The 11565-nt window shown below is 38.4% G+C and overlaps 1 pseudogene; it reads right to left on the reverse strand.

Moving 5' to 3' along the window:
• Positions 1 to 7863: 7863 nt before the first annotated feature.
• Positions 7864 to 7983, reverse strand: LOC129877950 (5S ribosomal RNA; annotated as a pseudogene).
• Positions 7984 to 11565: the final 3582 nt, after the last annotated feature.

Genomic DNA, 11565 nt, shown 5'->3' on the forward strand with positions numbered 1-11565 from the left:
TTGTAAGTGCTGTCACTTTATACTACCCGCCAAGGAAAAAACTGTTGATAAGCACACGTCTGTCAAAGTCAAGATGTCTGTCAGTATTGAAAGATGCAATTAATAATGCATGTGATGATGGGGCCCAATGAGTATCCGACGCGCATTATTAAGAAAATCTTATCAATATGTCGGCCATAAATAATTGAGCCATGTAGCGTATCCGAGGCCTTTCATTTCATATCTCTAAGTCTATATAAGAGTGAGTTAGTAGACAGAAGAGGCAGAGCTTTGAGAATCCTTACAGAGAAAAAAATCTTCAACATATTTCCCATCCCTTTCATGTACTCAGATCCTACTTCCCTAAAACCTTTCTCTGGTTTGTACTAAAGTTTGAAATAATAATAAGTGTGATTGTATGGGTGTGAAGTCTTTTGATTTCAAATCCTTCGGGGGTTCCCGTAAGGGAAACCTCTCTTAGTTTAATCATGTAAGTATCTTATAGTATTTTACTTGATTTTCCCCCAAAAAATATGATGTTACTTTGATTTACTGCTTTATTATGTAAATTATTATATACAGTTTAATTATTGACCCTTAGTATATGGTTAGCTTGTTAACATCTTAATAACGACTATGGATTAACTTGTAAATTTTTAGGAAAAATGTTGGCATTTAAAGTCTGCTTACAAAGGACATGTGTTGCCATATGTATGTCCGGGGTGGGGTTAAAGTTGAAATTATTAAGAACTTAAGTTAAGGAGAAGAGATGAACAGGGTAAGATAAAAAAAATTAAAAAAAGAAGAAGGTAAAATCAGGAAAATCCAGGTGAAAACGGATGGACAAACATGATACGACAAAATGAGAGAGCGAGTACTAAGTAGGATTTTACAATAAATATTTGACATCGTTTTAATTTGGTATCAGAGCCAGAAGTTTCTGTGGACTTTTAAATGTGACGACCTTTAAAAAATATTTAGGCCTTTAAAGAAACTAAAAAAAGTTATAAAGTTTATATTAGGAGTACAAACGTTTGCGTAGGACCAAAGAAGATAACCTTAGACTAGACTAGTTAATAGAAATAATATCGAGAGTAAAATATAAATTTGTGATACAGCTCAAAGCTAGAGCAAACTATCATATATGAAAACACATCCAGCATACCGAGACATAAGATCTAGATATTGGTTATTATATCATGAATACCAGATTAAACAGAAGGCTGGACTATTAAAAAAGTCTTTAGAGCATTATCTAAAAATAGTAAAAGCTACAGATAGCATAGACAATACATATTACTGGTTTAAAAAGGAAAGATTAGTTAGAGGAGACCTTATAAGTGCCTTAAAGTGGAAAATTCGAAGCCAAAAAACTGATATAAGATATAGCAATAATAGAATTAGATGGTGTAATATGTGAATAAGTGATCAGGCCTACCAACTTGGATAAACCTATTCATGCAAAATCAACCAGATTTTCAAAGATATAAACAGGTACATAGGTGGTTTATCGGGGAACTACGTCATAATTCAGAAGTAACAAAGTCAAAAGCTGAGTTAAAGACACTTATAAACCAATACAAATTATACCATCCAAATAGACATACTGTATATTTACAAAGACAATTAGAGGCCTTAGAAACACAAATAAGCTATTCTAATATTCGGATAAGTCGTTATAAAGAAATACTTGACTCTATTCCATTAGGATAAATATTCATTCCATTAGAATATATAAAACGAATTTAATTAAGACAAAATTGGATACACCAAGAATGAAAATTTAGAGCAGAACTTAAAAAGAATCTTGCTTGGTTAAAGATGAAGTTATTAAGAACTTAAGTTAAGAACTTAATATTCATGGACCTTTTTCCTCATAATCAAAAAACCTAAACCATGGACCTTTTTCCACATCAATCAAAACGGGCAGGCGACGAAAACAACCAAAGGATAAGTTATTCAGACAACAGGTGTTACACCCCACACTTTTAAACTCGGAATGTCTCTTAAGTTACTTAGACATTATTATGTGAGTTAGATACGCTATGACACTATCAAACGACTCTAAGGAGGGGAGAATATGATACCCCATAGTAGAGAAGATTGGAAATAGAGTCATAAGAATCCGGAAGGAATTGGAGGCCAGGTGATGAGTCATAGGACTCGATTTACCCATGTAAGCTACTAAATTAGAAGTCCTACATACCAAAGCTACTTGAGTACGTACCAAGCTTATGTAGCATGGATTACATAGGCTCTTAAACATAAGATGAGATTACGAATCCATGAGGAGGAGGAGAAGATGACACGTGGCAGCCAATAAAGGCGTGATATGTGGTAGCACCTCAAGCAAGCAGGTGAACCACTTCTTGGGGTCAAGTAGGTGACCCACCTGCTTGGGGGAGGTGGGTCCCACTGCCACGTGGCAGCCCCACCTTGCTTCCATGGATACGGTGGCCCAATAAGGGATGGACACATGTCCCCCTTAGGGGATGACACATGTCACCTCTTGGTACCACATATATGTATGTATATGTAACATATACTTCAGTTCCTACACTTAAATCTACAGCAAAACAAAGAAAACAAACCCTAAGTCTAGAGAGAAACTAGCGACGGCTTGGAGGAAAAAAATTGGTAAGTCCCAATTTCGTTTTGTGAATTAATTATTTAGGGTATCCTAAGATTATATAGCGATGTTTGAAAATGTAAAAAATCCATTTTGGGGCAGCAAGGACGAGCTACAAATAGTCTGCTACTTTTAACACGTTGAAAAGGTTTCCGAGGCACAAGTTTTGCCAATTTTGGGTAAGGTAAGGCTTCTCCTTTAAATTTGGACTTTATGGGGTAATTATGAAGTGTATTATACACCTTTTATACTGCTGTAAGTGTAATAAAGTTGTGGAAATGCTCGACGTTCGAAATAAACTAAATTGGAATCGTTATAGTTAAATTGTAGTCGAAATGAGGCGTTGTGCGTGTGGGGGCTTCTGCTGGTCGTGTGGTGGTGTGTTGCAGGGCCTAAATGTGTTCTAAAGGATGTTGGGGAGCTGATTGTTGCGTCCACATGACCCCCCCTCTTCATACGGTTAAAGGTTTTGCAAAACGGAAACTAGAAACCTTATTTTGGTATCGTAGTTTCGAGCGAGTCATTTGGAGTTTATGTTGTCTATTGTTGATGTGAATTGCTTAAACATATTCTGAAGATTGTTGTTTTTGGATGGATTTAGGTATTAGGAGTGAAATTGGGAATTCGGATAGGGCACATTATAGGGGAGGTGCTGCCCGATTTTCGTTAACGCCTTAGCTAATTAAGAAACTAATCGAGAAGGCGAACGAGGGGTTGAGTTCTATGAATACTCATGTGTAGCCCAAGGTGCTGGAAAGACAAGGTTTTTTAATACTCATATTGATTTTATGTTACTTAGGTTCAATGAACGACGAGATGAATGGGATAAGAAGTAACCCAAAACAAGTATGTGAAGCTTTCTCTTGGCATGTTTTGACATAAGTATGTAAAGCCTATCCTTCCTTTCTTTTGGGCATGTCTTAGATGTAAGTGACCAATAATATGTGTATGAAGCTTTGGGTAACTCTATTCATGAGCTCTGAACATGATTCATGATTCATAATTCATATTCACTTCTGAATGTTAAGACTCCTAAAATAGTTAAGCCCCTATTCCTCGAGTCTTCTCTATGACTGTATAGTGATTGATTAGACAAATCCCTTCTTTTTCCTAAAGACTCTGAGATAATTAATGCTCACACTTCTATAAGATATTTCACACTGGTATGTGTCTAAAATTTCCAAAACTCCTTTTTACTTAGTCCTTAGTGACAGTTAGAGAGTATACGTCAGATACTTCCTTCCCTGAAGTCCAAGTGATGGTTCACTTGAGGACTTTATTGAGTCTCAGATAACGATTTAAAATGTGTTTTGTTTCTCACTACTCTACTCGTGTATACTGTAACACTTCTTCTCCGAATTCTGGGCCAGTTATTGGATTCGTGCATAATTCCACTGCATTGTTCATCGCGCCCTCACTAGATGGCCGGGTACATATGTATATATGTGATGATGTGTTGTAATAAGGAGGTGATGGTTCTACATATATAATTCACCGAATCCCTGATGGGGCCGGCTATATTGAAAATTTAAGCATGCATGTTTTTATAAATCACAGAGTACAGGTACAGATTGCTTATATGATATTTTATCCCCTGCTTCTTTATTTCAGATATGCCTCTAGTCATATTGTGTTATGTTTTACATACTCAGTACATATGTCGTTCTGACCCCCTTTTCTCAGAGGGCTGGGTTTCATGCCCGCAGGTACAGGTATAGGTTTTGGGAGTCCATTAACTTAAGATTCTGCTAAGCTCAGCTGAAAGAGGCTCCATTGTATCGGAGCCTAGTTTTTGGCACTGGCCGTTGATGTATCGTATTTTTTTGTTATGCAAGGGTACGACGGGGGCCCTGTGCCGCCATATGTTGTTATTAATATTGTTAGAGGTATGCAGACATGTATATGTGGGTTGTATGTGTCAGTTTGGTTCAGCTAGGTCTACATGATGTATAATATGTGTTATTATGTTATGGAAGCCTTGTCGGCTTGCGTTCCCTTTCATGCTATGATGAAAATGAAAGAGACTACAGATATATGAAAATATTATCACCCTATAGGGCTCTATGCATGGCGTTGTGTTGTTTGTAGTCCGGTTTGACTACCCTTGATTTATATGCATTGCATGTTTATAAATCGATGTGACCACAGCTGATAGATATGTATACGGTGGGTCCAGGTCAGATGCGGCCTACGGGGTTGGGTCATGATAGAAGTGGTATCAAAGCAGGTCGTCCTTGGATTGTCTGCAGACCGTGTCTAGTAGAGTCTTGTGTATCTATGTATTGCGCGCCACATCTATAAACAAGAGGCTACAGAACATTTAGAATGTTACTTTTCTTCCACATCTGAGATTGTGCTATAGACCCGAGTCATAGGACAATTTCTTATATTAACCTTGTCTTTTTGCAGAAGGATGACATCAACAGAAGAAAGTAATTGACGACATGGGAAGTTACGAAGCACGCAGGTAAGTAAAGGCAGGGGAGATATCTGTTGGGTAAGGTATTGACGTATGATTGAAATGTAAAGGCGAAACCTGAAAGGAAAGTAGACAGGGAAGGGCAATAAATGCAGTTCGAAGTTGGACATACGAGGTAAGACCATTACTTTCATACTATTATTGATATTGAAAGCCCTGTATGGCTATGATATGAGATGATATTGGAAGCCCTGTGTGGCCGTGATATGATATGAATATATATATATATATATATATATATATATATGTGTGTGTGTGTGTTGGTCCCGTGAGGCATTGTTGATATTTTCTGCATGCAAGTTTGGGATAACTAAGAAGTATAGAGGAAACTCTGCCAAAATATTCCCAGAATAAGAAAAGGGAATGAAACATAGATTCTTAAGATGTCTTGGAAATTGATACCAAGTACCCCTATTATGTTTAACTAAAGCTGTAAGAGGTACCCTTCATGTCGTCGATAAGGGGTACCATTTTTACTTGGAGAATGTTATTTTGGAGAAGCAAAAGCCTATTTGAGCACTAGAGTTCAGACCGCAGTATCTCCAGCCATATTTGTGCCATAGGAAAAACAGGGGGCTCAGGTTGAGGGATAAGATGTCCCGCGATTGAGTTTCACTCTTCTTGAAAAAGTACCAAGCCCCAACTGCTAGTTGTAAACTAGATAGGTTGTTCATAACTCGAGGATAAATTCAAAAGGAGACCAAGTAGTTCAAGTATTAAAAGAAGTACTGTGATGTTTAAGAGGTTCTAGTTTCTTCCAACAATGGTTGGAAAAAGGGTTACGATAACAGTTTATAGTTATCCACCGACTAATTGGGGAAAGAACTTCTAATAGAAGTACCTCAAAGAGATGTCAGGAACTGAATATGAGTATGAACAAAAATGGGGATATATAAGTATGAATTGAACGGTGTGATATAATTATATAGGGATAAAGTAGGATCACTAATAAGGCGCACTTGGTATACGCTGACTAAGTTAAAAGCCTGTGTTGGGTACATAGTAAGGGCAAGGGGCATAAGGTATAAAGGAATGATGCGTGTATACAACGTTGCCCCGAAAATAATAGAACCCTTACAAGAAAAAGATGGCAGACTTAGGGAATAAATGGTGCAACTTACGTTCACCCCAAGAAACAAAGGATATAGGTTGGGATAGAGTTACTACTTCAAGAAAACCTTGAACAGTTGTCATCGGAATACTAGCACCGCCTAATTGAAATTGGAACGACTACAAGTACTAATTAAATTTTGATGAAAATAAGTAGAATGTGGCTTGGGCAAGTTATTCCATGAGTCCCATTACTCAAGTACAGATTAATAGATGAGGTGTCGCACTATGTATGAAAAGGTTCTCGATGCTTCGTGATTTAGCCAAGGTTCCATGCGCGGATAACCAGGTTATAAAATATATAGAAAGATGGGGACATGATACAATACCAAGTAAATTGGGGAAGGAGATATAGGTATAAGTACCTTCTAAAGGGGGGAAGTCAATGAGAGAGTGGCAAAGGTAAGGTGAAGGCAATTGATAGGATAACATATTTGAGAGGGATGTTTAAGTTTCAATAAGAACCTGGACTGAACTAAGTCAGGAAGGTCTGAAAGTCACCGATAATGGAATGGAAGTCGGAATGCAATGTAAGGCAGTGTTAAGAAGATTTCAACAAGACCTTGAATGACATAACACTAGAAGGTGGGTGCGTATAAAAAGAAAAGGGCATAATAATAAAAGGATATCAAATAACTTAAGGGACACTACGAGGGATAATGACATCATGCTAGACCAAAAGCCAAAATGTTGGCTATAGAGTTGGTCCCAAATGATGTTGCGATAGATAAATAACCAAGGAAAAAGGAACACAAAACCTCCTATGATAGGGGATGAGAAGAGCAAAGAGTAAATAAGGGAAAAGAAAGAAGTATAACAAGATGGGACAAACAAGTTTCAATGTGAGTAAGATGTGTACAGTAGAATGAACCAGGAGACACAAAGACTATATCTACCTCCTACAAGTTGCATCCGAAGGGTTGTATAACCTACGGATATGTATATATAGACATCAGGTTAAGTGAGGAAGTACGGGAAAAAAAGAATAGGGGTCCAATAATGACAATACCGTTATGATATTTTGGATACCTTATCAAGAGATACGAGGATAGGTTAAGCTGAACTATAGGGATGGAATTAATACTACGGACAAAGTAAGACATGACCACAGTTGGACCAAAGATCTACCCCAACACCGATGGTAGAATAAGGGAGGAAACAACAAGGTAACACATGAGACCTAGCGAAATGACGCTAGGATATTTCTCAGGTTAAGTTGAGCACCTTCTCACATTCTCGTAAAGGTAAAGGAAGACACGATATAACAAATCTAAAGTGTTACCAGCCAGGGTAAGAAAAGTGTAAAATGGGTTAAGTAAGACGGGCAGAACTAGCTGATTACTACAGGATGTAGAGGTCATATGCCAAACTTCTTCGGGATTATGCCGTCTAATGATAGACAGAACTCAAAGCAGCTATAAAGGTCACTATATGAATGAACTTTAGCGCTATTCAGTAGACAACCCTAATAAATGGGTGCATACAAAAGGGGTGAATATAGTAGGGGACTAGGGATGTGGTCATAGTGGAACTAAAGATCTACCCCTATACCAGTTACAAGATAACAGAGGAAAGGGCAAGGCAAAACATGAGGACTAGTGAGATTACGCTAAGGTAAATCTTGGGCTAAGTTGAGTGCCCCGCATATTATTGCAAGGATTAAAATAAAATGTAGCACGAAGACTTCCTAGGGAGGTCACCCATCCTAGTATTACTCTCACCCAAGCACGCTTAACTTCAAAATTCTGATGGAATTTAGTGCATTAGTGCTGGTATGATCGCGCGAGATGGAAGGATCTGAACTAGCGACGGAGAAACAACATGGGATTATGTACCTAGGGTACTATAAGTTACGTTGATGGAATTGTAAAAAGGGCTTAAGGAAAACCAGCAGGATTAGCTAATTACTAACTAATGGCGCACTTGAATGCCACAATTCTTCAACATAGTACCGGTTAATGATAGGCAAACCACAAAATGGCTATATGGGCCAGTGGGTGAGGAAATTTCGACAACACTTGGCAGCCAACTCTAAGGACTGAAAAGCAAAACCCAAAAGATAGAGTGGAAGTTAAAGTTCTGAAAATAATCGAGAGGGACTATACGAGGCTAAGGATTCCCAAATGATCAACGTCATTACGCACCTATTCTATACTCTTCGAGAGTAGGGTGCTATACGGATTATTGTGAGTAGGATAATGAATCAACCTATTTATTTTCAATCAAGACCACCTATGCAGTTGGAACTAGGTGAAGTTATAGGATAAAAAGGTAGTAAGGTTCCATGAGGTTTCCCCAGCTAATATCTCAGATAGAGGGACTTCAATTATGATTAACGTCTAGAGATCAGTCCAAGAAGAGATTGGGAACACAGGTAGGTATTAGTAGCCCAGTTTTTCCTCGAGATGGTGGACAGACTGAGTGCACTATTAGACGTTAGAAGATATATTGCGAGCCGGGGTGTTAACTTCAAAGGTAGATAGGATGATTATCCATCACCTATCAAGTTACCTACCATAATGGCTACCACTTCGGTATCCCAATGACCTCGTACAAGACTGGTGGGGCAGGACGTGTAAGTCCCCTATTAGTTGAATTGAGGTTGGAAAGATTAAGCCAGTTGACCCAAACATGATTAAGCAAGCTATTGACTAGTAGCCTAGAGTCGACAAAAGTGACATGCAGATAATCGACATCGATCTGTAGAGTTCAAACTGACGATTAAGTATTCATAATAGGATCACCCAGGAAGGAAGTAACAAAATTTGGCCAGAAAAGGAAACTTAACCCAAAATACATTAGATCTTATTGAGTTGTTGATAAGATGGAAAAAGTTGCCCGTCAGTTAGACCTATCGCCTGATTACGAAATTATACGCCCAGTACATCTATATGGGTACTTCATAATGTACTGGTGATCCACCCACAGTGTGTCCCATAAATAATGTCCACGAAATGAAATCCTGTGAGAAACAACCTATAATTGTCTTAGAATGGTAAATTAGAAGGTTGCGAACTAGGACGGGATTCCCATCAAGGTATTGTGGCAAAACAAAAACCAAAAAGAAGGTGCCCTGAGAAGTCAAAAAGGAGATAGAAAGAAGATATCCAAACTTGTTCCCTATGCATAAAGGTAGTCTAAACTCCTAAATGGATTGAGAGACAACGGTTATATAGAACCCCCGAGATCCTTGTGAAACCCTACGAGGTAAGTTAATATTCGAGGATGAATGTTCTAAAGGGGGGAAGGATGTTACACCCCACACTTTTAAACTCAAAATGTCTCTTAAGTTCCTTAGACATTATCATGTGATCCAGATACTCTACGACACTATCAAACGACTCTAAGGAGGGGAGAATGTGATACCCCATAGTAGAGAAGGTTGGAAATAGAGTCATAAGAATCCAGAAGGAATTGGAGGCCAAATGATGAGCTGTAGGACTCAATTTACCCACGTAAGCTACTAAATTGGAAGTCCTACATACCAAATCTACTTGAGTACGTACCAAGCTTACATAGCACGGATTACATAGGCTCTTAAAAATAAGACGAGATTACGAACCCATGAGGAAGAGGAGAAGATGACATGTGGCAGCCAATGAAGGCGTGACATGTGGCAGCACCTCAAGAAAGCAGGTGAACCACTTCTTGGGGTCAAGTAGGTGACCCACCTACTTGGGGAAGGTGGGACCCACTGCCACATGGCAGCCCCACCTTGCTTGCATGGACACGGTGGCCCAATAAGGGTTGGACACATTTCCCCCTTAGGGGATGACACGTATCACCTCTTGGGACCACATATATGTATGTATATGTAACATATACTTCAGTTCCTACACTTAAATCTACAGCAAAACAAAGAAAACAAACCCTAAGTCTAGAGAAAAACTAGCGACGGCTTGGAGGAAAAAAATAGGTAAGTCCCAATTTCGTTCCGTGAATTAATTATTTAGGGTATCCAATGATGATATAGAGATGTTTTAAAACGTAAAAAATCCATTTTGGTGCAGCAGGGACGAGCTACAAATAGTTCGCTACTTTCAGCACATTGAAAAGGTTTCCGAGGCACAATTTTGGCTAATTTCGGGTAAGGTAAGGCTTCTCCTTTAAATTTGGAATTTATGGGGTATTTATTAAGTGTATTATACACTTTTTATACTGTTTGAAGTGTAATAAATTCATGAAAATGCTCGACGTTCGAAATAAACTAAATTGGAATAGTTATAGTTAAATTGTAGTCGAAATGAGGCGTTGTGCATGTGGGGGATGCTTCTGGTCGTGTGGTGGTGTGCTTCAGGGCATAAAAGGGTTATAAAAGAGGTGGGGGAGATGATGGTTGCATCCATATGACTCCCCACTTCATACGGTTAAAGGTTTTGCAAAACGGAAACTAGAAACCTTATTTTGGTATCGTAGTTTCGAGCGAGTCGTTTGGAGTTTATGTTGTTTATTGTTGATGTGAATTTCTTAAACATATGCTGAAGGGTGTTGTTTTTGGTTGTCTGTAGGTATTAGGAGTGAAATTGGGAATTCAGATAGGGCACATTATAGGGGAGGTGCTGCCCGATTTTTGTTAACGTCTTAGCTAATTAAGGAACTAATCGAGAAGGTGAATGAGGGGTTGAGTTCTATGTATACTCATGTGTAGCCGAAGGTGATGGAAAGCCAAGGGTTGTTAATACTCATGTTGCTTTTATGTTACTTAGGTTCAAAGAACGACGAGATAAACGGGATAAAAAGTAACCCGAAACAGGTATGTGAAGCTTTCTCTTGGCATGTTTTGACATAAGTATGTAAAGCCTATCCTTCCTTTCTTTTGGACATGTCTTAGATTTAAGTGACCAATGATATGTGTATGAATCTTGTGGAAACTCTATTCATGAGCTCTAAACATGATTCATGATTCATAATTCGTATTCACTTCTGAATGTTAAGACTCTTAAAATAGTTAAGCCCCTATTCCTTGAGTCTTCTCTATGACTGTATAGTGATTGATTAGACAGAGCCCTTCTTTTTCCTAAAGACTCTAAGATAATTAATGTGCAGACTTCTATAAGATATTTCACACTGGTATGTGTCTAAGATTTCCAAAACTCCTTTTTACTTAGTCCTTAGTGACAGTTAGAGGGTATACGTCAGATACTTTCTACTCTGATCTCCAAGTGATGGTTCGCTTGAGGACTTCATTGAGTCTCAGATAACGATTTAAACTGTGTTTTGTTTCTCACTACTCTACTCATGTATACTGTAACACTTCTTCTTTGAGTCTCGGGCCGTTTATCGAATTCCTGCACAATTCCACTGCAGTGTTCATTGCGCCCTCACTAGAGGGCCGGGTACGTATGTATATATGTGATGATGTGATGAT

Source organism: Solanum dulcamara, chromosome 12 (assembly GCF_947179165.1).
Source record: "Solanum dulcamara chromosome 12, daSolDulc1.2, whole genome shotgun sequence".
Classification (NCBI taxonomy): domain Eukaryota; kingdom Viridiplantae; phylum Streptophyta; class Magnoliopsida; order Solanales; family Solanaceae; genus Solanum; species Solanum dulcamara.